The sequence below is a fragment of the Hyla sarda genome, chromosome 2, assembly GCF_029499605.1.
Source record: "Hyla sarda isolate aHylSar1 chromosome 2, aHylSar1.hap1, whole genome shotgun sequence".
Taxonomy (NCBI): Eukaryota; Metazoa; Chordata; class Amphibia; order Anura; family Hylidae; genus Hyla; species Hyla sarda.
The window spans coordinates 482,184,823-482,211,442 of record NC_079190.1 but is presented as its reverse complement, the minus strand read 5'-3'; the positions used below and the strand labels follow the sequence as shown (position 1 = coordinate 482,211,442).

The 26,620-nt window shown below is 46.4% G+C and overlaps 1 long non-coding RNA gene across 2 annotated transcripts; it reads right to left on the bottom strand.

The window, feature by feature from the left end:
* LOC130358079 (uncharacterized) lies at positions 1-23,492 on the bottom strand. 2 transcript variants are annotated; one of them, XR_008889406.1, is made up of 5 exons: positions 23,354-23,492; positions 9,486-9,624; positions 8,440-8,715; positions 8,212-8,346; positions 1-489 (listed from the first exon to the last, which is right to left on the bottom strand). It is a non-coding gene; the product is annotated as an uncharacterized LOC130358079 (long non-coding RNA). The 2 variants fall into 2 exon arrangements; XR_008889405.1 differs by lacking the exon at positions 1-489 and having other exon boundaries at positions 8,109-8,346.
* Between the last annotated feature and the right edge of the window lie 3,128 nt (positions 23,493-26,620).

Below are 26,620 nucleotides of genomic sequence, written 5' to 3'. Positions count from 1 at the left end.
ATAAGTTATTCCTCCAATACAGTCAAAAAAGTGGGAAAAAAGGTACCAGAATTACTCTTTTTTTTTTGCTTATGTCACATCTCATAAAGAATGGAATAAAAAGTGATGAGAAAACAAAACATCACAGTAATTTTGATCTATTTTTCACACATGTTCTGGGAAAATTGAGTGAAATAGATCCTTGTTGTACCCAGTGAAGATCTGCCCCTTCCTCATTAGTTTTATCAGAAGTGGTGCAAGAGCTAAGAAAGACCACTGAGTCAGCTGAGTTGATACTACAGGGGATTTTTATAGCTTATACAATGCTGTGTGCAGGAAGTTAGGTAAATTGGGTGTGAAAAATAGCTAATTGGTTAAAACTCCTTCAACGTATTCATCTAGAAAGTTACATCTCTTATCTCTGCTACATTCCAACACCATCTTTGATTCTCGATGGGAGGGAGCATTTCAGGTGAAGGAGGAGGGAGCAATTCAGCTGGAGGAGGATCTCTGTATGCAGTTAAAGAGAAATAGACAAGTATATATATATATATATATATATATATCTATTAGTACATTTCAATCCACTACAGTTTATATTAGTACATATGAGTCGACTACATGCGCAAAAGATAGAATGCCATAATTACATAATGGGTTGGGGGCACCAAAGGGTAATTTTGCACAGGGCGGCAATATGTGTGGAATCCAATGCAGCTCTGTAGGTTGTGCCTACACATAGCAAAATAATAGCTCAGTAATGGTGACACCTTCTGAAGACATTTTTCCTTGGAATTGTTTACAATAGATGATACCTGAGTGTGCAGGTCTTGAGAGCGCATATCACCCTGGGGGTGAACAGTATAATATAGCTGACATCTAAATTACCAGAAATTTGAGCATGTAAATACCAAAGACACGTCACTGTTGTACACAAAGAAAGTCAAGAAAACAGGTTAGAACGAAAAGTCATATTTGGGGGAAATTTATCAAAATCTTTTCAGAGGATGAGTGGTGCAGTTGCACATGGCAACCAATCGCTTTTTCATTTTAAAGAAGCCTGTGAAAAATGAAAGAAGGAAGCTGATTGGTTGCTATAGGCTACAGCATTAAAGCATCAATGTTATTAAAATGAACTTTTGACTTGGTGTGCAGACATGAAAGTAATAGAATGTAAAAAAGAAACTTTATTAATGCAATTAAGTAATAAAAAATAGATAGTGAAATTAAAACAAAAAAAATAGTAGCAATAAATAGGCACTAGTGGACATACAAAGATATAGGACAATGGTAGGACTCAAATACATAAAAAAATACAAGTATAAGGAGTAAATGCCGCAGTAGCTGGTAGGATACAAGAATAATACCTGCCAAAAGTAAACAATAAAGGGTGCCAAACCATACCTACACCTGAACCCCAACGATCATTTCGCAATTATGCCGCTTCTTCTAGAACAGGGACCTGGCGTAACAGCAATCTTGCTGTTTGGGAGAAATAAGGGGAACTATTACTATATGGGGCACTGTTACGCCTAGCGCTCCGGGTCCCCGCTCCTCCCCGGAGCGCTCACGGCGTCTTTCTCCCTGCAGCGCCCCGGTCAGTCCCGCTGACCGGGAGCGCTGCACTGTCATGGCCGTTGGGGATGCGATTCGCACAGCGGGACGCGCCCGCTCGCGAATCGCATCCCAGGTCACTTACCCGTCCCGGTCCCCTGCTGTCATGTGCTGGCGCGCGCGGCTCCGCTCTCTAGGGCGCGCGCGCGCCAGCTCTCTGAGACTTAAAGGGCCAGTGCACCAATGATTGGTGCCTGGCCCAATTAGCTTAATTGGCTTCCACCTGCTCCCTGGCTATATCTGATCTCCTCCCATGCACTCCCTTGCTGGATCTTGTTGCCTTGTGCCAGTGAAAGCGTTTAGTGTGTCCAAAGCCTGTGTACCTGAACTTCTGCTATCCATCCTGACTACGAACCTTGCCGCCTGCCCCCGACCTTCTGCTACGTCTGACCTTGCCTCTGCCTAGTCCTTCTGTCCCACACCTTCTCAGCAGTCAGTGAGGTTGAGCCGTTGCTAGTGGATACGACCTGGTTGCTACTGCCGCAGCAAGACCATCCCGCTTTGCGGCGGGCTCTGGTGAAAACCAGTAGCCTCTTAGAACCGGTCCACTAGCACGGTCCACGCCAATCCCTCGCTGACACAGCGGATCCACCTCCTGCCAGTCGGCATCGTGACAGTAGATCCGGCCATGGATCCCGCTGAGGTGCCGCTGCCAAGTCTCGCTGATCTTCCCACGGTGGTCGCTCAGCAATCGCAGCAGATTGCCCAACAAGGACAGCAGCTGTCGCAGTTGACCGCCATGTTACAGCAACTTCTGCCTCTGCTACAGCAGCAACCATCTCCTCCGCCAGCTCCTGCACCTCCTCCGCAGCGAGTGGCCGCTCCTAACCTACGCTTGTCCCTGCCGGACAAATTTGACGGGGACTCTAAACTCTGCCGTGGATTTTTGTCTCAGTGTTCCCTGCATATGGAGATGTTGTCGGACTTGTTTCCTACAGAACGGTCTAAGGTGGCGTTCGTAGTAAGCCTTCTTTCAGGAAAGGCCTTGTCTTGGGCCACACCGCTCTGGGACCGCAATGATCCTGCCACAGCCACAGTCCAGTCCTTCTTCGCTGAAGTCCGGAGTGTCTTCGAGGAGCCAGCCCGAGCTTCTTCTGCCGAGACTGCCCTGTTGAACCTGGTCCAGGGTAATTCTTCAGTGGGCGAGTACGCCATCCAATTCCGTACTCTTGCTTCCGAGTTATCATGGAATAACGAGGCTCTCTGCGCGACCTTTAAAAAAGGCCTATCCAGTCGCATCAAGGATGCGCTGGCCGCACGAGAGATTCCTGCCAACCTCCAAGAACTCATCCATTTGGCTACCCGCATTGACATGCGTTTTTCTGAGCGACACCAAGAGCTCCGCCAGGAAAAAGACTTAGATCTCTGGGCACCTCTCCCACAGCATCCTTTGCAGTCTACGCCTGGGCCTCCCGCCGAGGAGGCCATGCAAGTGGATCGGTCTCGCCTGACCCAGGAAGAGAGGAATCGCCGTAGAGAAGAAAATCTCTGTCTGTACTGTGCCAGTACCGAGCATTTCTTGGTGGATTGCCCTATTCGTCCTCCACGCCTGGGAAACGCACGCACGCACCCAGCTCACGTGGGTGTGGCGTCTCTTGGTTCTAAGTCTGCTTCTTCACGTCTCACGGTGCCCGTGCGGATTTCTCCTTCAGCCAACTCCTCCCTTTCAGCCGTGGCCTGCTTGGACTCTGGTGCCTCTGGGAATTTTATATTGGAGTCCTTTGTGAATAAATTCAGCATCCCGGTGACCCGTCTCGTCAAGCCGCTCTACATTTCCGCGGTCAACGGAGCCAGATTGGACTGCACCGTGCGTTACCGCACAGAACCCCTCCTGATGTCTATTGGACCCCACCTCGAGAGGATTGAGCTCTTCGTTCTCCCCGGCTGTACCTCTGAGGTCCTCCTCGGTCTGCCATGGCTCCGGCTTCATTCTCCCACCCTTGATTGGACCACCGGGGAGATCAGGAACTGGGACTCTGCCTGCCACAGGAAGTGCCTCTCCCCCCCTCCCAGTCCCGTCAGGCAAGCCTCTGTGCCTCCCCATGGCCCCCGTCCTGGTGTCACACTGCCCCGTGCCAGGCCTCGCCCTCTGCCCTCCCTCCCCATTCCCACTCCTGCTGTACTGCCTGCCGTTGAGGAAACCCTCCATTCTTTCCCGGTGTCCTCATCCCAGGGGAGGCAGTTACCGGACAAAGAGAAGGGGAGACCTAAGGGGGGGGGTACTGTTACGCCTAGCGCTCCGGGTCCCCGCTCCTCCCCGGAGCGCTCACGGCGTCTTTCTCCCTGCAGCGCCCCGGTCAGTCCCGCTGACCGGGAGCGCTGCACTGTCATGGCCGTTGGGGATGCGATTCGCACAGCGGGACGCGCCCGCTCGCGAATCGCATCCCAGGTCACTTACCCGTCCCGGTCCCCTGCTGTCATGTGCTGGCGCGCGCGGCTCCGCTCTCTAGGGCGCGCGCGCGCCAGCTCTCTGAGACTTAAAGGGCCAGTGCACCAATGATTGGTGCCTGGCCCAATTAGCTTAATTGGCTTCCACCTGCTCCCTGGCTATATCTGATCTCCTCCCATGCACTCCCTTGCCGGATCTTGTTGCCTTGTGCCAGTGAAAGCGTTTAGTGTGTCCAAAGCCTGTGTACCTGAACTTCTGCTATCCATCCTGACTACGAACCTTGCCGCCTGCCCCCGACCTTCTGCTACGTCTGACCTTGCCTCTGCCTAGTCCTTCTGTCCCACGCCTTCTCAGCAGTCAGTGAGGTTGAGCCGTTGCTAGTGGATATGACCTGGTTGCTACTGCCGCAGCAAGACCATCCCGCTTTGCGGCGGGCTCTGGTGAAAACCAGTAGCCTCTTAGAACCGGTCCACTAGCACGGTCCACGCCAATCCCTCGCTGACACAGCGGATCCACCTACTGCCAGCCGGCATCGTGACAGGCACAAAGATTAATATTATTGTATAGGGTGCAAAGGGGTAGTAAAGGAAACTAAATAATAATAAAGTTCTCCTGAATATAGCCCTTCTGCTCCTCGGGAGGTTTCTGTCCTCCCTGAGCTTGTGTTTTCAAAGTTGGATCAATTCAATGGGTGCTCTGTTAGTACAGTCTGCCTCAATTTTTACATGGCGGGCATGAAGGCTTATTATAGGCGTCTGACTACCATAGTAAACGATTTGCATCCCAACAATATGTTATTGCTCCAACATAGGTAAAAAAATATCAAAACTGATGGTTTTTGGTTGTGTTACATCACATTGGAAGAAGGGAATAAAAAGCCATAAGGAAAAAATACAGATTTTCTGGGGAAACTAAGCAAAACGTATGAACAAAAACCCCAAATGTCATCATTACATAATGGTGTGGGGCACCAAAGGGTCATTTTGAACTGGGAATTTAATGCACCTCTGTAGATTGAGCCTACACATAGCAGAAGAATAGTAATGGTGACACTCTCTGAAGATATTTTTCCTTGAAATTGTTTAGAATAGCTCATACCTGAGTGTGAAAGTCACTAGAGCGCATATTACCCTGGGGGGGGCGGGGGAGGGGGGGGGGAGACAGAATAACATAGCTGACCTCAACATTACCAGCAATGTGGGAGAACAGAAAAATGTATGTCTTTTTTGGCGCTTCTCGCTCCCACTAGTGTGTACATGAAGTAGTGTTCATACTTGGTTACCTCCATCTAATCCAAATTACTAGAGATTTCAGTATGTAAATACCGAAGACACTTCTGCTGTTTTATAGGAGGAATATAGGCATTAAAACATCAATGTCATATGAATAAACTTTTGACATGTTGTCCAGGCATCAAAAGTTTAGATTGCAGAGCGGGAGGGATTTGTCATGACCCGGGGTGGACAGGGAGAATGAGCCCTAAGCTGTCCCTAGAAACACTCTCCCTGCTTACTTGCCCATCCGCCCTAAACATCGGATTGACAACCCTCCCTACGCTAAAGTGCAATGGGTGTAGAGGTAAACAAATAATACTGTACATAGTCGGGGACCGGTCAGAAACATAACGGGAAAACAACCAAATAATCAGAAAAACCAGACAGGATATAAATGTACAAACAGGGCAGGATATAGCGTTCTAACATACAGTTCAGAAAACGGAATCAAGATAAACGGCAGATATGAATAAATGAACAAGACTAGATATGGAAAAAGTATACAGCAGAAACCAGGAGATGCAGGGGATGAACAGATGAACTGAATGTAAAACACTAAACAGGTCAGAAAACATAGAACACTGTTCATACTGGACACTGAACAAAGAACAATATAAACACCAAATAGACTTCTAGCCAGTGGGCAAACGCCACCATGTGATCAGGATATTAGCCTAGAAGGAAACAGAAATATAATACACAGAACACTAGACTGAAAACAGGATGAGTCTGAAAAGACTCCACAAAAACCAAACTCCAAAACATGGAGGAATATAGGTCAGTATACCAAACAGGAATATTACAAAACCAAACTCCATAACATGGAGGAATACGGGTCAGGACTCTTAACAGGAATACTAAATACAGAGCATGCGTACAAGCAAGACTCACAGTGTGAACACAGACTAAGATATTACAAGGTACTTAAAGCCAACAGATGTACTTAAAACCAAGCAGACTAAAATTGATATAAAAAACAGGAATCAAACCATAGTTAAAACTCAGATATTAACTAACAGACTAAAACAGACATAGCAAAGGTAAAACTAATAACCAGCTCAGAGTACAGGCAGAGCTGTCATTGGTTAAGAGCATTAACTCTTCCAACCCAAGGAAGAATTAGCACAGAATCTGTTCACACATAAAAAGAAAGTCTGAAAAGGACCCAAAATGGAAAAAAGCAAAAATGGATAATACAGGATTTATCAAAGATGTAATCCAGCATCTTTTGGGCCAACACAGTTGTGGTGTACTACTGGGGTGATGTACTGTTTGTGACACCAGAGTAGCGTTAAACATCACGCTCCAAGGTTTAGACAGTTCTCCTGGGCCAAACTCTGGGGACAATAATGACCACAGATATACTTTTTACTGAAAACTTTTTACTGAGGCAGGAATGTTGGTAATATCCTTTACGAGACTGATCAGAGCGGAGAAGATGCAGAGTAACCCTTGGGAGCCTGTTACTTTGCTGGAACTTGTAGTTACTTCTTCTTGACTGTATTATGGTTGTTGCAGATTTAATACTTTAGACTTGTGACAACCCATGCTGTCACAAGAATATTCCCCTGGAGCTTCAAGCTTATCACCAGGCTTGAGACTGTACCTGTGTGATGGGGTGCTTGTAAATTGCGTGGCTGTAGATTTTAGACTTCTTCTCAGGCCTCCTCTCCACACGGTACCTCAGCTCCCATTAGCTGTAACTAGACTCCTCACACAACTAAACTATATATATTTAACACAAAATGGCAATATAACAATATACAATTTACCCTGGAGTAGTGGGCCCAGAACAGTGACACTGGTAGTGCCTGAGGCTACGTTTACTGGACAGGACAATATCCTGTACTGGGTCACCACACATTTGCATTTGGGCCAACACATTTGCGACTCTTTGCACTGATTTATTAAGAGGTATGTGCAATAATCCTATAATTACTCCACCCCAAATAAGCTCCACACCAGTTCAGAAAATGCCATTCTATAGTAAATCTGCCCCACTGTATTTATAATTTTAGGAGCTGATTCTAAAGACATGTGACCATGAAAGAAATTGATATAGTACCTATTTTGCAAAGTATTTTTTTTTTGTTTCCTGTTATGGGCCCCAATTATAATTTTTTTAATTTGTAGGTAAAACTCCATACAATAACTACATAAATGGGGATAAAGGCCCCACGGATGGAAGGTTATGTGAAATGCATGGTGGCTCAGGCTTAATCCTCCATTGGATTCATATGTTGTTTTGCACTTTGTGCTCTGTGTTACATGTTATATGGGTCAACTTAAGCTGCAGTGTCTGAAGCAATTCTGCTGTGAGCTCTAAGCATTCACAGACCTCATTGTCATTAGATTGCTTATACTGACCAATGCAATGCTATGGCATTAAATGGAGCAATGCAGTCACTGCTATGCTAGTACAGCCTGCCTCAGATTTAACATGGCGGGCATGGAGGCTTAGTAAAGATGTCTGTCTACCATAGTAACCAATTTGCATCCCAACGTTAGGTTTTTGCTCTAACATAGGGGAAGAAATGGGGGGGGGGGAGTACCAAAGTTGCTGTATTTTGCTCATGTCTCATCCTATATACCATGGAATAAAGAGCGCTGAGAAAAAAAAAATCTAAGCAGTTTTGATATATTTTCCACAGATGTACTGGGGAAATAGAGGAAAACTTATGAACAAAAGCACCAAATGCCATCATTACATAATGGTGGATGGGGGGAGGGGGGGCACTAAAGGGTCATTGTGAACAGAACAAAATGTGTGGAATTTAATGCATCTCTGTAGGTTTGGCCTACACATAGAGGAAGAATAGCTCAGTAATGGTGACACCTTCTGAAGACATTTTTCCTTTGAATTTTTTAGAATAGCTGATACCTGAGTGTGCAAGTCACAAGAGCGCATGTCACCCTGGGGGGTGAACAAAATGATATAGCTGACCTCTACATTACCAGCAATGTGGGAAAACAGAAAAGGGATCTCCTGTTCGGCGCTTCTCCCTTCCACTGGTTTGTTCATGGAGTAGTGTTCATACTTGGTAATCCAAATGACCAGATATTGAGTGTGTAGATACCAATGACACTTCGCTGTCGTACAAAGAAAGTAAAGAAAACAGGTTAGAAAGAAAAGTCATATTGTGTCTTTTACCTTTCTGCCTATTCAGTGTCATTTGAATAAACCTTTGACGTGTTGTCTGGACTTGTCATAAGTGTAGATTGCAGTGGGTCTGGATCTTGGCCTACTTCGCTCATGCTTGTTCGTCAGACTCCTATGGCACCTCACGCGGTTAGACCACACATGGTCTTCTCCTTCTATACCAAAGCTCTCCCCTTTTAAGCACTCCACTTTGGCCTCTCCAACCAGCATTGTGACCACACACACAATGCCACCACACACACCCATCAACATTATACTATACTTGGGCCTGTGCTAGTACTGGCACCTCTTTATACAAGCTGGAAAACAGAAAACAGGTGATCAAAAAAGTGGTAGCACAACATAACTTGGAACATAAAGTATTATACCAGTATACACAACAGCATCATACGCGCAACATTCTCATAGGCCTATGTACAATTGTACAATTGTTGGGCTCTGTTACTGTGTGGGACACAAGAAGGAGCATTATTACTGTGAAACACAAAGTAAGGAAACAATACTATGTGGGACACAAATGGGCAATCTTACTATACGGGGCACTAAGAGTAGCAATATTTCTTGTTGGGGCACAAAGGGTTGCACTTTTGCTGCTTGTGAAGTATTCTTATTGTATTGGGTGGGTCGAGTACTCTGTGCAGCCCAAAGGGGTAGTAAAGGAAACCTCATAATAATAGTAAAGTTCTCCTGAATATAAAAGGGAGGTGGTATGCTAACTTAATTTGGGACCACACATTTACATTTGGGCCCACACGTTTGCTTTTTTTTTAGTTGCAGGAAAAACTCCATTATACTATAACAACATAAATGGGGGTAAACACCTCATGGATGGAAGGTCATGTGAAATGTTTGCCCGCTCCTCCATTGGGTTCATATGTTGTTTTGTACTTTGTGCTCTGTGTTACATGTTATATCGGTCAACTTAAGCCGCAGTGTCTGCAGCAATTCTGTTGTGAGCTCTAAGCATTCACAGACCTCCTTGTCTTTGGAGATCAGGAGCGTCCACCAAGCTCATTCCATAAACATTACACGTAATTGACTTATTCCACTTGTATCAGGACACACTTACATAAACAGTGGTCCAGCATGTGTACGCAGCACAACCGCATCATTGATTAATACCTGATGTTCATGAAGAGTGAAATCCAGGATCTTGTGCTTCCACAGGAATTCCCAAACCTTTTAAGGGTCACGGTTCAATGTCTAAGCTGAAAAGGTGAACAAGAACATATTTTACCATTATAACGTAGTTGCCAATTGCATGTGCACCAAGGGTTAGGACAGCGGCAATGCTCTTAGTAATTTATACAGATAGTTTTAAAGGCAAATGCTTAAAAATACTTAAAAACTTTAAAAAAAAAAAAAGATACTTGAATTCCAATGCAGCATAACTGACACGTTCTTGAGAAAATAATTGGGCAAAAAAAGCATTTCTTGAACAACTCTGGGTTAATACACTGGATGATGCAGCTCCATCTTCCCCTCTCTCAGCAGGAAGTCCCAGCATGATCTCAAAGACCAATGAGAGCTACATTATATCTGGTGAACCTGCTGGATGTAAGCAAATCCATTTCTCTATACGGTCTTGGCGGTGTGGGTTTCTAAAGAACCAATTATGAAAACATTGGTATATTTTTTGATGTGCGTTTAATATGTAAACCTGACTTTAACTAGTTATCATGTAAATTGTACCATTAAAGTATTTCAAGCCTAGAAAAATAAAATAAAAGCAAAAATATGATACTAGTACACAATGGGAGGAATTTACTAAAACTGTTTAATTCTAAGTACACATTTATATGGACAGACAAATGAGCTAGATTTATCTGTTACGCCGAGCGCTCCGGGTCCCCGCTCCTCCCCGGAGCGCTCGCAGCATCCTCTCATTCGCAGCGCTCCGGTCAGACCTGCCGATCGGGTGCGCTGCAATATCACTCCCAGCCGGGATGTGATTCGCGATGCGGGAGGCGCCCGCTCGCGATGCGCATCCCGGCTCCCGTACCTGACCCGTTCCCCGTCTGTCTTGTCCCGGCGCGCGCGGCCCCGCTCCTTAGGGCGCGCGCGCCGGGTCTCTGCAATTTAAAGGGCCACTGCGCCACTGATTGGCGCAGCAGGCTAAATCAGTATGTTCACCTGTGCACTCCCTACTTATACCTCACTTCCCCTGCACTCCCTCGCCGGATCTTGTTGCCATTGTGCCAGTGAAAGCGTTCCCTTGTGTGTTCCTAGCCTGTGTTCCAGACCTCCTGCCGTTGCCCCTGACTACGATCCTTGCTGCCTGCCCTGACCTTCTGCTACGTCCGACCTTGCTCTTGTCTACTCCCTTGTACCGCGCTTATCTTCAGCAGTCAGAGAGGTTGAGCCGTTGCTGGTGGATACGACCTGGTTGCTACCGCCGCTGCAAGACCATTCCGCTTTGCGGCGGGCTCTGGTGAATAGCAGTAGCAACTTAGAACCGGTCCACCAACACGGTCCACGCCAATCCCTCTCTGGCACAGAGGATCCACCTCCAGCCAGCCGAATCGTGACATTATCACAGGGTTTCAGCCAGAGTGATCAATCTGGCGCATTCATAGACTATCCGGTCTACATTTGCACTGTCACATTTTAGATTATACCAACCATTAGTTGGATAATTTTAGGCAAAGGTAATGTCACATCATTTTAGGCCAAGCTCTTTCTCACTAGGCCACACTCTTTGGTCAGGCCATTTTCCTGTTCATTTTGGCGTTCACACAGCATAATAAATGTTTCTCAATTGCTGTGTGCCACAATTGCGCTTTTTGAAGCGTAATTATGGCGCATGAGGAATAGTGAATGTGTGCCAGTGTCCTTTCCCTAATAGCCAGGGGGATAGCCAGAGGCACGTAGAAGTAACAACTGTACACAGGTCCTGGTGCCTAAGGGCGCCCAAAGGCCTAGCTGCCAGTATAATAAATAGCAAATTTTACCCATGGAACACCACCCAGCCGGAGCCCAAAATAAGCCAGAACAACCATAATAACTGAGTGGAAACATATCTTTGCTGAATTTCCCACCAAATTTAGCACCAGTTCCTAGGACCCCCAACACTCCCACTCTTCAGCTTTTTCCAGAATAACATTTTTAACTTAACTCTATGCCTCCCTGTGGAATTAAATAACAAAAATGCCCCCATACTTACCTCACCCACTCCCCTGGTGCTGCAGCTGTACTGTATTCTGGTTCAATTTCCTGTACTGTTCTTCCTTTTTCTGGTGATGTTCTGCTCTCCACTCATAGAGCAAAGCAGACTGGGACTTCACCAGAAGAAGGAAGAACTGCCCAGGAGCACAGACCAGAGGACCAGAACTGCCCAGGAGCACAGACCAGAGGACCAGAACTGCACAGGAGCACAGACCAAAAGACCAGAACTGCCCAGGAGCACAGACCAGAGGACCAGAACTGCACAGGAGCACAGACCAGAGGACCAGAACTGCCCAGGAGCACAGACCAGAGGACCAGAACTGCACAGGAGCCCAGACCAGAGGACCCCAGAACTGCACAGGAGCACAGACCTGAGGACCAGAACTGCACAGGAGCACAGACCTGAGGACCAGAACTGCACAGGAGCACAGACCAAAAGACCAGAACTGCCCAGGAGCACAGACCAGAGGACCCCAGAACTGCTCAGGAGCACGGACCAGAGGACCAGAACTGCACAGGAGCACAGACCTGAGGACCAGAACTGCCCAGGAGCACAGACCAGAGGACCAGAACTGCACAGGAGCACAGACCAGAGGACCCCAGAACTGCTCAGGAGCACAGACCAGAGGACCAGAACTGCACAGGAGCCCAGACCAGAGGACCCCAGAACTGCACAGGAGCACAGACCTGAGGACCAGAACTGCACAGGAGCACAGACCAGAGGACCAGAACTGCCCAGGAGCACAGACCAGAGGACCAGAACTGCACAGGAGCCCAGACCAGAGGACCCCAGAACTGCACAGGAGCACAGACCTGAGGACCAGAACTGCACAGGAGCACAGACCAGAGGACCAGAACTGCACAGGAGCACAGACCAGAGGACCCCAGAACTGCTCAGGAGCACGGACCAGAGGACCAGAACTGCCCAGGAGCACAGACCTGAGGACCAGAACTGCCCAGGAGCACAGACCAGAGGACCAGAACTGCACAAGAGCACAGACCAGAGGACCCCAGAACTGCACAGGAGCACAGACCTGAGGACCAGAACTGCACAGGAGCACAGACCAGAGGACCAGAACTGCCCAGGAGCACAGACTAGAGGACCAGAACTGCACAGGAGCCCAGACCAGAGGACCCCAGAACTGCACAGGAGCACAGACCTGAGGACCAGAACTGCACAGGAGCACAGACCAGAGGACCAGAACTGCACAGGAGCACAGACCAGAGGACCCCAGAACTGCTCAGGAGCACGGACCAGAGGACCAGAACTGCACAGGAGCACAGACCTGAGGACCAGAACTGCCCAGGAGCACAGACCAGAGGACCAGAACTGCACAGGAGCACAGACCAGAGGACCCCAGAACTGCTCAGGAGCACAGACCAGAGGACCAGAACTGCACAGGAGCACAGACCTGAGGACCCCAGAACTGCACAGGAGCACAGACCTGAGAACCAGAACTGCACAGGAGCACAGACCTGAGGACCAGAACTGCACAGGAGCACAGACCTGAGGACCAGAACTGCACAGGAGCACAGACCTGAGGACCAGAACTGCACAGGAGCACAGACCAGAGGACCAGAACTGCACAGGTGAGGTCACTATGCCGTTGATTATTATTTAATTCCAAGGGGGGAAAAAGTACTAAGATAGAGTTTTTTCTGGAAAACATATTAAGCAATAAATCAAGAGTTAAAGGGGTACTCCGCCCCTAGACATCTTATCCCCTGGATAAGATGTCTGATTGCGGCGATCCTGCCACTGGGACCCCTGCGACATTCGTTTAGAACGCTGGGTGCCGGTGGCCGGGTTCTGGGTCACGGCCACGCCCTTCGTGACATCATACCATGCCCCCTCCCATAGACTTGCATTGAGAGGGCGTGGCATGGCATGACGTCACGACCCCATGGCATGGCCTGATGTCACGACCCCGCCTCCCTGCTCCAAGCATTCGGAACAAAATGTTTTGAACGCCGGGGCAGCAGAGTACCCTTTAACACACATTTTCCTGCACTGCCACCAAAGCTGATCGCTCGGGAAAGATTATAACATCTACCCTCCACGTCTTCACCCCTTTGCCCCCCCCCCACCCATGTCATGCTTGCCTTCCCATAGGCTTATAACCTGCATTTGATTTTAAGATGTGGTGAAGAACTTTGTTTTTATTAAAGACATCTATCACGGGCCAAAAGACATTTAAAAATTTACAACATTTTTTTAATTTTATGGATAAATCTGCCCCCAAAGTGGCCGTTTGGGGCTATTACTGTCGAGATACTGTCCATAGGTGAATGAGATGAGACATGACGGTGCAGCAGGTTGACAGAGAACATACAGCCTGGCATCCAGATAAACCACAGAGGATTTAACGTGTGATTCCTATCTACAGTCTAAACAACATTTTCTAGAAGAGAGTCAAGTTGGAGCACATAAAACTCCCGGTGCATGAGAAAGAGAAGATAGAGGTTGATGGGAAGCAGCTGGCCAAGACACAAGAAAAGACAAACAACAGGAGCTCCTTCCATCTCGTCTGACACATGAGGTCAAGGAACTCTTCCCACTTTTATGTCTCTGCACATTGTAGCTCTGTGCACACTTCTCCATAAGCCACTCAACCGCATCCACTTGATGGAATGCCTAACACTTTCCATATGATCTCCCTTTCATGGTGTTTCTTTTGTGACCCAGCTGTTACATATTGCAGGAACTTCATGTTTTTCCACTAGTATGTTCTAGGAACAGTTCATGGTTATATTTCAACCACGTAGACATCTCGTAAAATTAAAAAAAGAGAAGGAAAAAATTGTTCTTTATGCATTATGTTTCAAAGTCTAGTAGAGACATCTGTACGATTGGCGCATCACTTTATATTGGAAAAAGCAAATATTATACTTTTCATTAAATAGGAAATAATAAGGACCCTAAACTGATCCTGATGCTATAGGTCATGTTCACACGGCAGAAATTCCATGCGGAATCCTGCGGAGGAATTCCGCCAGAAATCCGCCTAAATTAGGGGTACTCCGGTGGAAACTTTTATTTTATTTTATTTTTTTAATCAACTGGTGCCAGAAAGTTAAACAGATTTGTAAATGACTTCTATTAAAAAAAAAATCTTAATCCTTCCAGTACTTATTAGCGGCTGTATGCTACAGAGGAAATTCTTTTCTTTTGGGATTTCTTTTCTGTCACGACCACAGTGCTCTCTGCTGACACCTCTGCTGTCCATTTTAGGAACGGTCCAGAACAGGAGAGGTTTGCTATGGATATTTTCTCCTGCTCTGGACAGTTCCTGAAATGGACAGAGGTGTCAGCAGAGAGCACTGTGGTCGTGACAGAAAAAAAATCCAGAATTTCCTCGGTAGTATACAGCTGCTAATAAGTAATGGAAGAACTAAGATTTTTTAATAGAAGTCATTTACAAATCTGTTTAACTCTTTGGCATCAGTTGTTTAAAAAAAAAAAAAATAGTTTTACACCGGAGTACCGCAGTCCCATTCCCATTGAACTCAATGGGGCTTGAATTTCATTTAGAAAACACAGAAATTCCACCAAAATGCCACAATTCTGTTCAGCAACCTGGAAATTGTGTGGAAATTCTGCTGTGTGGACATAGCCATATGGTTTTTCCTGCTACCAACATTGATGGCACATTGATTACTAGCGGGCCACATAGAAGGAATGGGGCCCCATGGCAAATATCAATATTGCTTCCTATTTTGGCATCTGATTTTTTCCCCCAACACAGAAAGGCCTGGTGATTATTTACCCTTTGCTTTCCATGACCCATCAATATCCCCTCCATTAATTTACTGTCAGTTCAGTTTCCTACCAATAAAATAAAGAAATGGGACCAACCAAGATGGCGCTCACTTTGTCCAAGGGCTCCATGGTGTGCCATTATGGTATATACCTTCTTGTTAATATCATATACCAGTGGTCTCCAACCTGCGGACCTCCAGATGTTGCAAAACTACAACTCCCAGCATGCCCGGACAGCCAACGGCTGTCCGGGAATGCTGGGAGTTGTAGTTTTGCAACATCTGGAAGTCCGCAGGTTGAAGACCACTGTCATATACCATGCATATTTGGTACAGGAGGACAATCTTTACAGGACAAAAGGTCAACCCAAAGACCAGTGTTTTCCAACTAGGGTGCCTCCAGCTGTTGCAAAAATACAACTCCCAGCATGTCCTGACAGCTTTTAGTTTTGCAACAGATTGGAGACCACTAGAGATGGCTGTCAAGCTTTCAGCTATGGGGTCATGATGGGAGATATGTGTTAGCTGTTAAATACCATGTATTCCCATACATAAATCTAAGGTTAAAGGGGTACTCCGCCCCTAGACATCTTCTCCCCTATGCATAGGATAGGAGATAAGATGTCTGATCGCGGGGGTCCTGCCGCTGTTGACCTCCATGTTCTCACCTGCAGCACCCTGTGTCATCTGCTGCACAGAGCGAAGTTTGCTCCGTGCAGCAGATGACACAGGGTGCTGCAGGAGAGATCGTGGGTGTGGTATCCCGGTACCGTATCCTATCCGGTACCTGCGTGGGTGGGTCCTCTTAGCCAGAGTCCCTAGGACGTCGGGGTCCCCATTGTCTAGTTCACCCCTAGTCACCTCTCATCCAGATAGTTATTGCTCCAATAGCCTACTTGGGAAGCATGTAAATATTATGTAAATGCCTATAAATAGTTAATTACCTGTCTATAGCGTAACAGGACCTGCGTGTCACGTGGTTAAGTGAACTCTATGGTATTTCTGCTTGAGGACCTTTGGAGGTCCTTGTGACGTAGTCAATCCCATCACTCATTGTAACAGTGAGTGACAGATGTTCGGACCAATCAGATTAGCCCCGCCCCCTGCCCATATAAGGGAGCGGCGGCCATGTTCTCGCTCTCTTGTTCCTGTGCAAGCAAGCAAGAAGCATCTGCGCTGCTGAGATCTGTGAGTCTAGGCCTGAACCTTGCGGCAACGGTCGATAACTTCTAAATTCTGAGTGTATCAATCCCCACGCACTCTGCAAGAGTCCGATCTGCAATAATTACCCTAAATCCGGAGACTTTAATCTATTTCAAGGTCCATAACAATTTCCAGTCATTGAGCTATATAAAGACTGTATTCCTGAGACTGTCACTGTTCATTGGATGTACCGCAAGCACTTAAGTAAAGTTACCCAAGTTCAAGTACATTGTGGACCTTCAGTCATTTCATTACATGCACCTGTCGTTTCTGGGAAGGGCGGCGATAGGCCGGAGAATTACCTCAGCATACCAGCCCCCAGCCTGGCGTCACGAACTATAGGGTTAAGATTAACCCCTCATTTACCAAAACAATACCACCACTATCAACACCCCCCAAGAGCTACCAAAGTGGGGGTCCCCAGCGGCAGGACCCCCGCGATCAGACATCTTATCCCCTATCCTATGCATAGGGGATAAGATGTCTAGGGGCGGAGTAACCCTTTAAAGGGGTACTCCGGTATTGAACAACACATGCCCTATTCACAGGATAGGGGATAAGTGTCTGGAGGGGGGGGGGGGTCTGATCACTGGGACTGACTGCGATGGTCTGCACAAGCGGTGGTCTGCACATCTCTATGGGAGAGCTGAGGATACACGAGCCCTGAGGGGAGAGCTGGGGTGCTGGCAGGTGATTGCTGGGTTCCCAGCAGTTGGACCCCCAATGAACAGACACTTATGCCCTCTCAGCCACTGTCTTCCATACTTTAAGCAGTCACTGTGCTTGGTATTACGGCTCAGTCCCATTCTATGTAATCTTAGGAACCATAGTAAACTATAATACCAAGCACAGGTGCTACTGAAAGTGATGTGCAGAGATTTGGCTTCTTTAAACAGCTGATTGTGTTGGAATATGAAGTCAGACCCCCCCCCCCCATCAATGTACTATTGATGGACTATTCTAAGAAAAGGTTGGATAAATGCTTTCCAAATCTACCAGGCAAACCATATAGAGTTCTAGATTTGTCTGGTTTGTAGGCGCCCCCTACTGTTCCTAATTTGTACACACTGTTATCTCATTATTGTGTTTAAAAGCAGTGGTCCCCAAACAAGTCTGGACTGTTGGTGGGGGTTGAGGACTGGGTTGGGGATCTCTGTGTTAGAGAATTATAGTCTGAAATCAGAAATATCACTATTTGTCATCTTATCTGTATTCAGCAATCTCTGGGAGCAAGGAGTGACTACCAACATGATTGTCTGGGTATACAATGATACGATTGTAATGGAATTAATGCATATTCACAAAACACAGACATAGGTATAAAGCAGAGCTTTCCAAACTTTTTATGTTGGTAACACCTTTTTAGACATACATAGTTTGCTGACACACCCCTCGCCACACCGCCAATTGCATGTACCACGTTGCGCATCCTATGGCACACTATGGCTACTACCCCCTGTGTCATTTCATCCCCCTCTTCATCACCTTGTTTGCCATTTCATTCCCCTTTTATCATCCCCTGTGCCACTTCTTTCCCCCTTCATCACTCCCTGTGCCCCCCCTCTTATAACTCCCTGTACCATTTCATTATTACCCCTGTGCCATTTCATTCATTCCCTTATCACCCCCTGTGCCACTTCACTCCCCCCTATCATCCCCTGTGCCACTTCACTCCCCCCTATCATCCCCTGTGCCACTTCACTACCCACTATCATCCCCTGTGCCACTTCACTACCCCCTATCATTTCACTACCCCCTATCATCCCCTGTGCCACTTCATATCACTACCCCCTATCATCCCCTGTGCCACTTCACTACCCCCTATCATCCCCTGTGCCACTTCATATCACTACCCCCTATCATCCCCTGTGCCACTTCACTACCCCCTATCATCCCCTGTGCCACTTCACTACCCCCTATCATCCCCTGTGCCACTTCATATCACTACCCCCTATCATCCCCTGTGCCACTTCACTACCCCCTATCATCCCCTGTGCCACTTCACTACCCCCTATCATCCCCTGTGCCACTTCACTACCCCCTATCATCCCGGGTGCCACTTCACTACCTCCTATCATCCCCTGTGCCACTTCATATCACTACCCCCTATCATCCCCTGTGCCACTTCACTACCCCCTATCATCCCCTGTGCCACTTCACTACCCCTTATCATCCCCTGTGCCACTTCACTACCCCCTATCATCCCCTGTGCCACTTCTTTCCCCTTATCACCTCCTGTGCAACTTTATTCCCCCTTATCTCCCTATGTGGCATTTCATTCCTCTTCTTATCACCCCACCCCCCTTGCCACTTCATTCCTCCCTCATTACCCCTTGTGCCACTTCATTCCCCCCTTATCACTCCCTGTGGCATTTCCCCCCCCCCCCCCCTTATCATGTCATGTTACTTCACCCCTCCCCCTTATCACCCCCTATGCCACTTCCTTCCCCCCTTATCACCCTCTATGCCACTTCAATAATTTCCTTATCAACCCCTGTGCCCTCCCCCCCCCCCCCCCCGCTACTTCTTTCACTCCAACTCCGCTGTACCATTACACACTAGGCCTGTGCCTGTCAGATAAGCTCCAGCAGGCTCTGGTGCAGGCTTGGTGGTTTTGACGAGTGATGTCGTCCTGCTCCGCTCCTCATCGCGACATCAGAGGCGTCACTTGCAGACACCACTGGTTGTGGCACTGACCGCCAGTGCAAGTACAGCTGCATGGAGCAGTGGCGGCTGCTGTGCGACTGGACGATCCTGTAACACACCTGAGGACTGCTGCTGGCACACTAATTCTGAAAGCACCTAGTTTGGAAAACCCTACTATAAAGGGTATAGGAATAGCAGTAACGACTGGGCATTAGCGTCTTAATGTGTCCAAAGGCCTGTCTACCACATAAGAAGAGTTACACTTGACTCTGATCTGTCTTTCACTCCGCATATTCAGTCTCTTTCACGTTCTTGTCACCTGCATCTCATAAACATTTCCAGAATCCGCCCGTTTCTCACTACTGAAACTGCTAAAACTCTCATTATTGCTTTGATTCACTCCCGCCTCAAATACTGTAACTCTTTACTAATAGGCCTTCCTTTCTCCAAACTCTCTCCTCTCCAGTCCATCCTTAATGCCGCAGCCAGACTCTTCTTCCTCTCCAGTCGCTACACCGATGTCTCCTCCCTGTGCCAGTCACTACACTGGTTACCAATTCAGTCCAGAATACAGTACAAAATCCTCAGTCTCACACACAAAGCTCTCCACAATGCTGCACCTCCGTACATCTCCTCTCTCATCTCTGTCTACCATCCTACACGTTCTCTCCAATCTGCTAATGACCTCACACTAACATCTTCTATAATCCGAACTTCTCACTCCCGTCTCCAAGACTTCACTCGTGCTGCACCGGTTCTCTGGAATGCTATCCCTCAATCCCTCAGACTCAACAACAACATCCATAGTTTCAAACATGGCCTAAAAACACATCTCTTCAGACAGGCCTATAACAGTCTCTAATTGGCCTCAACATATCCTCAACATATCCCCAACATATCCCCAACATATCCCCAACATATCCCCAACATATCCCCAACATATCCTCACACTACTTGTTTGAATAGTTATTGTGTAATTTTATGTCTGATACTTGTCTTTGTTTGTACCCCATAATTGTAAGTGCTGCGGAATCTGTAGGCGCTGTATAAATAAATAAATAAATAATACGATAAGGCTCATAGTAAGTGGGAAACAATATTAAAGATATTGCCCAGGAGCTAGTAGTCAGGCTTTTGCTGGGAAAACTAGGGGACAACATAAAATGGTAATCCATAATGTAATGCAGCACATTCCACAAAGCCAGTCCATGCGACTACAATAGGGCCTTGGAGAGTGGATCCCATTCTCATCCTTGAGCAAATGTACAGCAAATGTGGTTGGTAAATCCAGTAAATAAAGTGAATGGCTGGGAGAAACATATATCTATCCTAAGAATAAAATAAAAAGGAAATAAAGGTCAGACCAGATGGACCGGTGGTCTTTTTCCACCTACAATCGTCTATGTTTCCTGCGATCATTATCCTTTTCTTCTTGCTAACATATAAGGGAATATGACTGCAGAATCAGACTACACAGAGTTTGTAGTCTGTAACCATGGAGACCCATAAATCGTCATAGAAACTAAAGACACAAAATGATAACATACAATTACCTGAAAGGCTTTTGATTCATCATCATTACCAAGACTATTTCCTTTTTGTAATTGATTGTTCATGTCTTTATCCATCTGAATTCACTGTGAGGATCACTGAACATACTGGAAGTGGGAGACATACATTTCCATAAATCCACATCTGCTAATCCTAACCATAAACCCACTTAACTTTCACATAATATAGACCCATCTGTCTCGGCCTTGTCTCCAGAATAAAAGGAAATCATCTTATACTCTCTTGTTTCTGTTATATTTGCTTATAATTTGGAGAATTTACATGAATTGCAGATACAGTATTACTGACTGGGTTACAGATTTGATATGACCTTTATTTGTCCTCACCTTTGAGCCAGGGATGTGGCCCCTTGTGGGTTCCATGCCCCTAACCACCTTGGGCTTGGTACCTATTTGCCTCCAATTCTTCACGTTCTTGTTTCTGACATTGTAGGAATAGTAGGGAGCCTTCTGGGTCTCTCAGTCCAGGGGCTCTATAGCATCTATATGGCTTTTTTATGGTATGTACACCATAGTAGATACCCTAAATAATCATTACTAGTTTAATCTGTACCTATGTAGGGTATATGACTACTTAGGAGCCAGAATACGACTACCCAGGGCCTCTGGGCTAGCACTTATATTGCCAATGTAGCCAGTCAGTTGACATAAGGGCAGGAATTGTGGGCGTAACATGGAATCATCTACAGCTTCTTTCCATGGTCTTGTCTAAACAAATGGACAGGACCTCTGAACTCCCTATCATGGCTATAAAACTTTATTGCATCACCATGGGTACTTTTGTGACTTCATCTAAAGCTTAGTGAACCACTGATTTTAAGGGGAATTATATGATCTTTTAGCCGCCTCTCATTCCCATACTAAGTATTTGGTGGGTCCATGGGGGTCTGTGCATTATTCCTTATGTGAAGTAAAGGGCACCACATTGGGAACAAAGTTTGCCTATCGTTCCCTATTAAACAAGGCACTTACAATTTGTTCATAACACTTTCTACTTACCATAATGCGACTGGTGGGTAGCAGCTCATAGAAGAGATTGGGTCTTGTATTTTTCTGTGCCCCTAACAGCAGTATCGCTTGTACTGCCCTGAACACACAACTTCTATATGCCAGATGAGGAATTTTATGGCTGGAGTCATGAAAATGACAAATATACTGGAATAACATCCTAATATGCAGTTGACTAAAATAGTTCCATAGGATTCTGGGAATACAACAAAGCACTGTACTTGCAGGCAGCAATGTAAAAAGATGTGAATGTTCTGTACTACAGTGTGAATGCTGAATGTTATGTGATCTCACATCATTCTTAATAAATCCTCACCTTTGTAGTAAAGCGTGAGCACTGTTGTAAAGTGTGGCTTCAGAAATGATATATTTCTATAGGGAGTTTTCACTCAGGCTATGTGTTACTTCCCTAACGGTACTGGGGAATCGGCAAAACTAAAAAGAAATACTTACATGAATCCAGGATTGAACTATTGTTAAAGGGGTCCTCGCTATAAACAATCCAGGTGTTTTCACATATGGGGCTTACATTATGTAATATAGATCATGCTGCGTTATCTGGAGCAAGCTATATGCTATAAAACCAATGATTGGGATTAGGCAAAGCATATTGTATAACAGTGTATATAGCAGAGTTGATGCTATAGATGTAAAAACAAAGCAGCTATCATAGATAGGCCTTCTCATTCCTCTGTAGCTGCTCTTTTTGGGAAAAAAAAAAAACTTTGACTTTCAGATGTACTCGGCCTTTAAGATTGAGGAGTGGGAGTTAAGTGACCTTCCTGGACGGGGAGGAGGGGTAATCAGTGGCAATAACTGGGGATACGCATCTGCAGGATGGCTGGGCCTAGGGGGAATGCTACAGTCTTGGCACAGTCAGGGCTGTCCTCAGAAATTTTGGGGCCCCTTACATAGCTCAAGACCTGAAACCCCCCCCCCCCCCCCACACACACACACACACACACCCGACTCCTCCCCACCTATGCGATAGCCAGCAGCACCCCTTAAGTAGTAATAGCCAGCAGCCTCCTTAGGTATTAATATCAGTAGTCTCCTTGGGTGGTAATCAGCAACCCCCTCAGGTAGTAATCAGTAGCCCCCATAGGTATTAATCAGTAGCCCCCTTAGGTAGTGATAGCAGTAGCCCCCTTAGGTGTTAATAGTAGTAGCCCCCTTAGGCAGTTATCAGTAGCCCCCTTAGGCAGTTATCAGTAGCCCCCTTAGGTAGGAATCAGTAGCCCCCTTAGGTAGAAATCAGTAGCCCCCTTAGGTAGTGATAGCAGCAGCCCCCTTAGGTGTTAATAGTAGTAGCCCCATTAGGTAGTAATCAGTAGCCCCCTTAGGTAGTGATAGCAGCAGCCCCCTTAGGTGTTAATAGTAGTAGCCCTATTAGGTAGTAATCAGTAGCCCCCTTAGGCAGTTATCAGTAGCCCCCTTATGTAGGAATCAGTAGCCCCCTTAGGTAGAAATCAGTAGCCCCCTTAGGTAGGAATAGGTAGAGCACTTAGTTAGAAATCAGTAGCCCCCTTTGGTAGAAATAAGTAGCCCCCTTAGGGAACAATTAAAAAAAAAAAAACATCTTTACCTGGCTCCCGCGCGGTCCATGGCCTCTTCTCTTCTGTCTTCATCTCCGGGCTGTGCTCCGGTGCATGATGATGACATCATTCATGTGCCGGAGCGCATAGGATGGAAGCCCGGGCCTCTTGTCGGCGCCTGCAATTGTGGGCGGCCCAAAAGAGTGATTGACAGGGCGGGGAGCCAATGGCTCTTCGCTCTGTCAATCAGCCGAGCCCGAGCGCCGAATTGAACTATAGGTGCGTCTGTAAGGCGCACTTATAGTTTAATTCATCCTGGACCGGCCATAGAAGCAGGAGACCGGTGTGTAAACAGCAGTCCCCTACTTCTGTGCTGCGGCAGCTGCAGGGGGTGCAGCGGGGGCCCGGGCCCCTTACTGGAGTACTTGATGTACCCCCTGACTGCGGCCCTTGGCACAGTACAGTAGATAAAAAGGTCCCACGGGGCAATCCTAAACTCCTGTGGGTCGTCACCAGTGATGAGGGGGCAGCACAGGTAATAGTGAAGAGGTTCCACTGGGGCACACCCTGGTGTGGTCCCTGGCCGATGGTAGTCAGTATCACTCTAGAATTAATCCACAGTTGCCTATGCTGTATTTATCTGTGGGTTATACAACCTTTGGTATACCTATGCTATATCTAGTTGGAATTGAGAGTACTTATCTAGGTCCTCGATCTACTGTTTTTTTCTTCTTTGAGTTGGTGTTGGTCAATTTGAGCACTGGATTTTATACATGGTGAAATTTTATCTAGTGATTAAAAGTGCCCATTTTAGGCACCTCCCCATTCAAATTGGTGAATTTGAGTTTTGTTTGTACTTCTATGCTGGGAGATTATGGATCCCTTGTAGATCCATGAATATTTAGCAAGTTCTGATTATTCCCTGCACTGTATTATAATTGTGGTGGGGGATTGTGTGGAAAGCCTTGTGGGGTGTAGGGTAGTTAGGGTGTTGCTATTCGGGATAATAAAGGGCGCTTTTAGCCCTTGTCACTCGTGATGCCAGGGTAAGGGTTAAATACTGCAACTCTTGACAGGCCTATTGCCACCCTTCCCAAGAGCAATAGGTGATGTAGAATAAAGGATTGTCCACAACCGCTGTTAACTGAAAACTTGCAGGAACTTTTACTGAAGAATTTCTGTACATGCAGCAATAGTAACAGTCCAGATAACAGAGTCTCTATAGATATAGCTGAGCAGCGATTGACAGTCGGTTGGGATCAGATAAGCTCAATTTAGCTTCTTAGGGATTGTATAGCAGAGATCCACTGGATTTAAGGGTGCTTTTAGGTCCAGTGATCTTGCGATGAGTAGCGGGGAATTGCTTAATATATCCGCTATGTTAGAGGCCGAGGCCACAAGGCTTTGGCCTAGTAAATCGTCTTGTAAGCTGCGGAGGTCCTACCTCTTCCAGAGTCAGCAACCCAAGAGAGCGATCAGGATGGCGCAGGTCCCTTATATGGCCGGCCGTTTTGGATTGGTCCATAACAACTGTCACTCACCGTTACAGTGCATTGTGGGTGAACACGTCATGGGAACCTCCAAAAGGTCCTGTAGCAAAACCATAGAGTTCTAACCTAATCACGTGACCCGCAGGTCCAGCCACGCTGAATAGGTAGGCAACCAAATATATACATATATCTATACTTATATTTATAAAAACTTCTATACAGTCATAGACTAACTGAGGGGTGACAAGGGGATAACTATAGGAGAGCGACCCCGTTGTTCCTAGGGACTCTGACTATGGGGACCTCTACAAAGGTAACGTAAGAAATACGGTACCGGCACACCACATAATGTACTTCCAATGGCTTATATCCCTTTCATTGCTTCTGGTATTTATTTCTCTGAGGCGTTTGCCCTCGGTGAGTAGCTGCTTTGAACATAGTGCAGAAGGTTTTCGGCTCAGAAATCATTTGCCTCTCTTCAGGCCTGTAGTAACAGGCAATACCACGGGGGAGGGAAATAAATCATATTCTGTAAGGTTTCCAGTCTTAGGGCTTTTAGGCTTTATGGTGTCACTGGTACAAAATGATTACAAGGTAACTGAGCTGGGAAAATCACTTAGAGCTTTAAAAAAATAAAATACATTGGGCCTGTGAACGTTTTATAAGACTTGGCACGGCTCAGATTTTTGTCACCTGTTTAATTATTACTAGCAAAACGACGGATTGCTCAACGTCAGAAGAAAGTACAGACGGGTTCCAAGGGCTTCTGAAGAAGAGGTCAACCTTTATGTCACTAGTTCGTGTTAGGAGCTGTGCGTTGTAAAATAAATTGTGGTGTCCCGGTACCGTATTTCATATGTTACCTTTATAGAGGTCCCCATAGTCTGAGTCCCTAGGAACGTTGGGGTCGCTCTCCTATAGTTATCCCCTCGTCACCCCTCAGTTAATCTATATCTGTATAGAAATTCATATAAATATAAGTATAAATATGTATATATTTAATTGCATACCTGTTCACCGTATCAGGACCTGCGGGTCACGTGATTAGGCTTAGAACTCTATGGTTTTGCTACAGGACCTTTGGAGGTTCCCATGACGTGTTCACCCACAATGCAATGTAACGGTGAGTGACAGTTGTTATGGACCAATCCAAAATGGGCGTCCCCTGCCCATATAAGGGACCTGCGCCATCTTGATCCCTCTCTTGGGTTGCTGATTCTGGAAGAGGTAGGACCTCCGCAGCTTACAAGACGATTTACTAGGCCAAAGCCTTGCAGCCTCGGCCTATATCAAAGCGGTCATACTAAGCAATCTCCCGCAACTATCCGCAAGATCACTGGACCTAAACGCACCCTTAAATCCAGCGGATCTATGCTCCAAAATCCCTAAGAAGCTAAATTGAGCTTATCTGATCCCAACCGACTGTCAATCGCTGCTCAGCTATATCTATAGAGACTCTGTTATCTGGACTGTTACTATTGCTGCATGTACAGAAATTCTTCAGTAAAAGTTCCTGCAAGTTTTCAGTTAACAGTGGTTGTGGACAATCCTTTATTCTACATTCACCTATTGCTCTTGGGAAGGGTGGCAATAGGCCTATCAAGATTACCGAATTTAACCCTCACCCTGGCGTCACGAGTGACAAGGGTTAACAGCGCCCTTAACTATCCTGAACAGCAACACCCTAACTACCCTACAACCCCCGAGGCGTACCACATATAGTATAGTATTCACTATATTACTTTCCCTTTTTTTTTTTCTATGATTGATATGGCGAAATGTGCGTTGGAAAAAATTTGGGGACGTGCTTCATGTTAAATATATTAA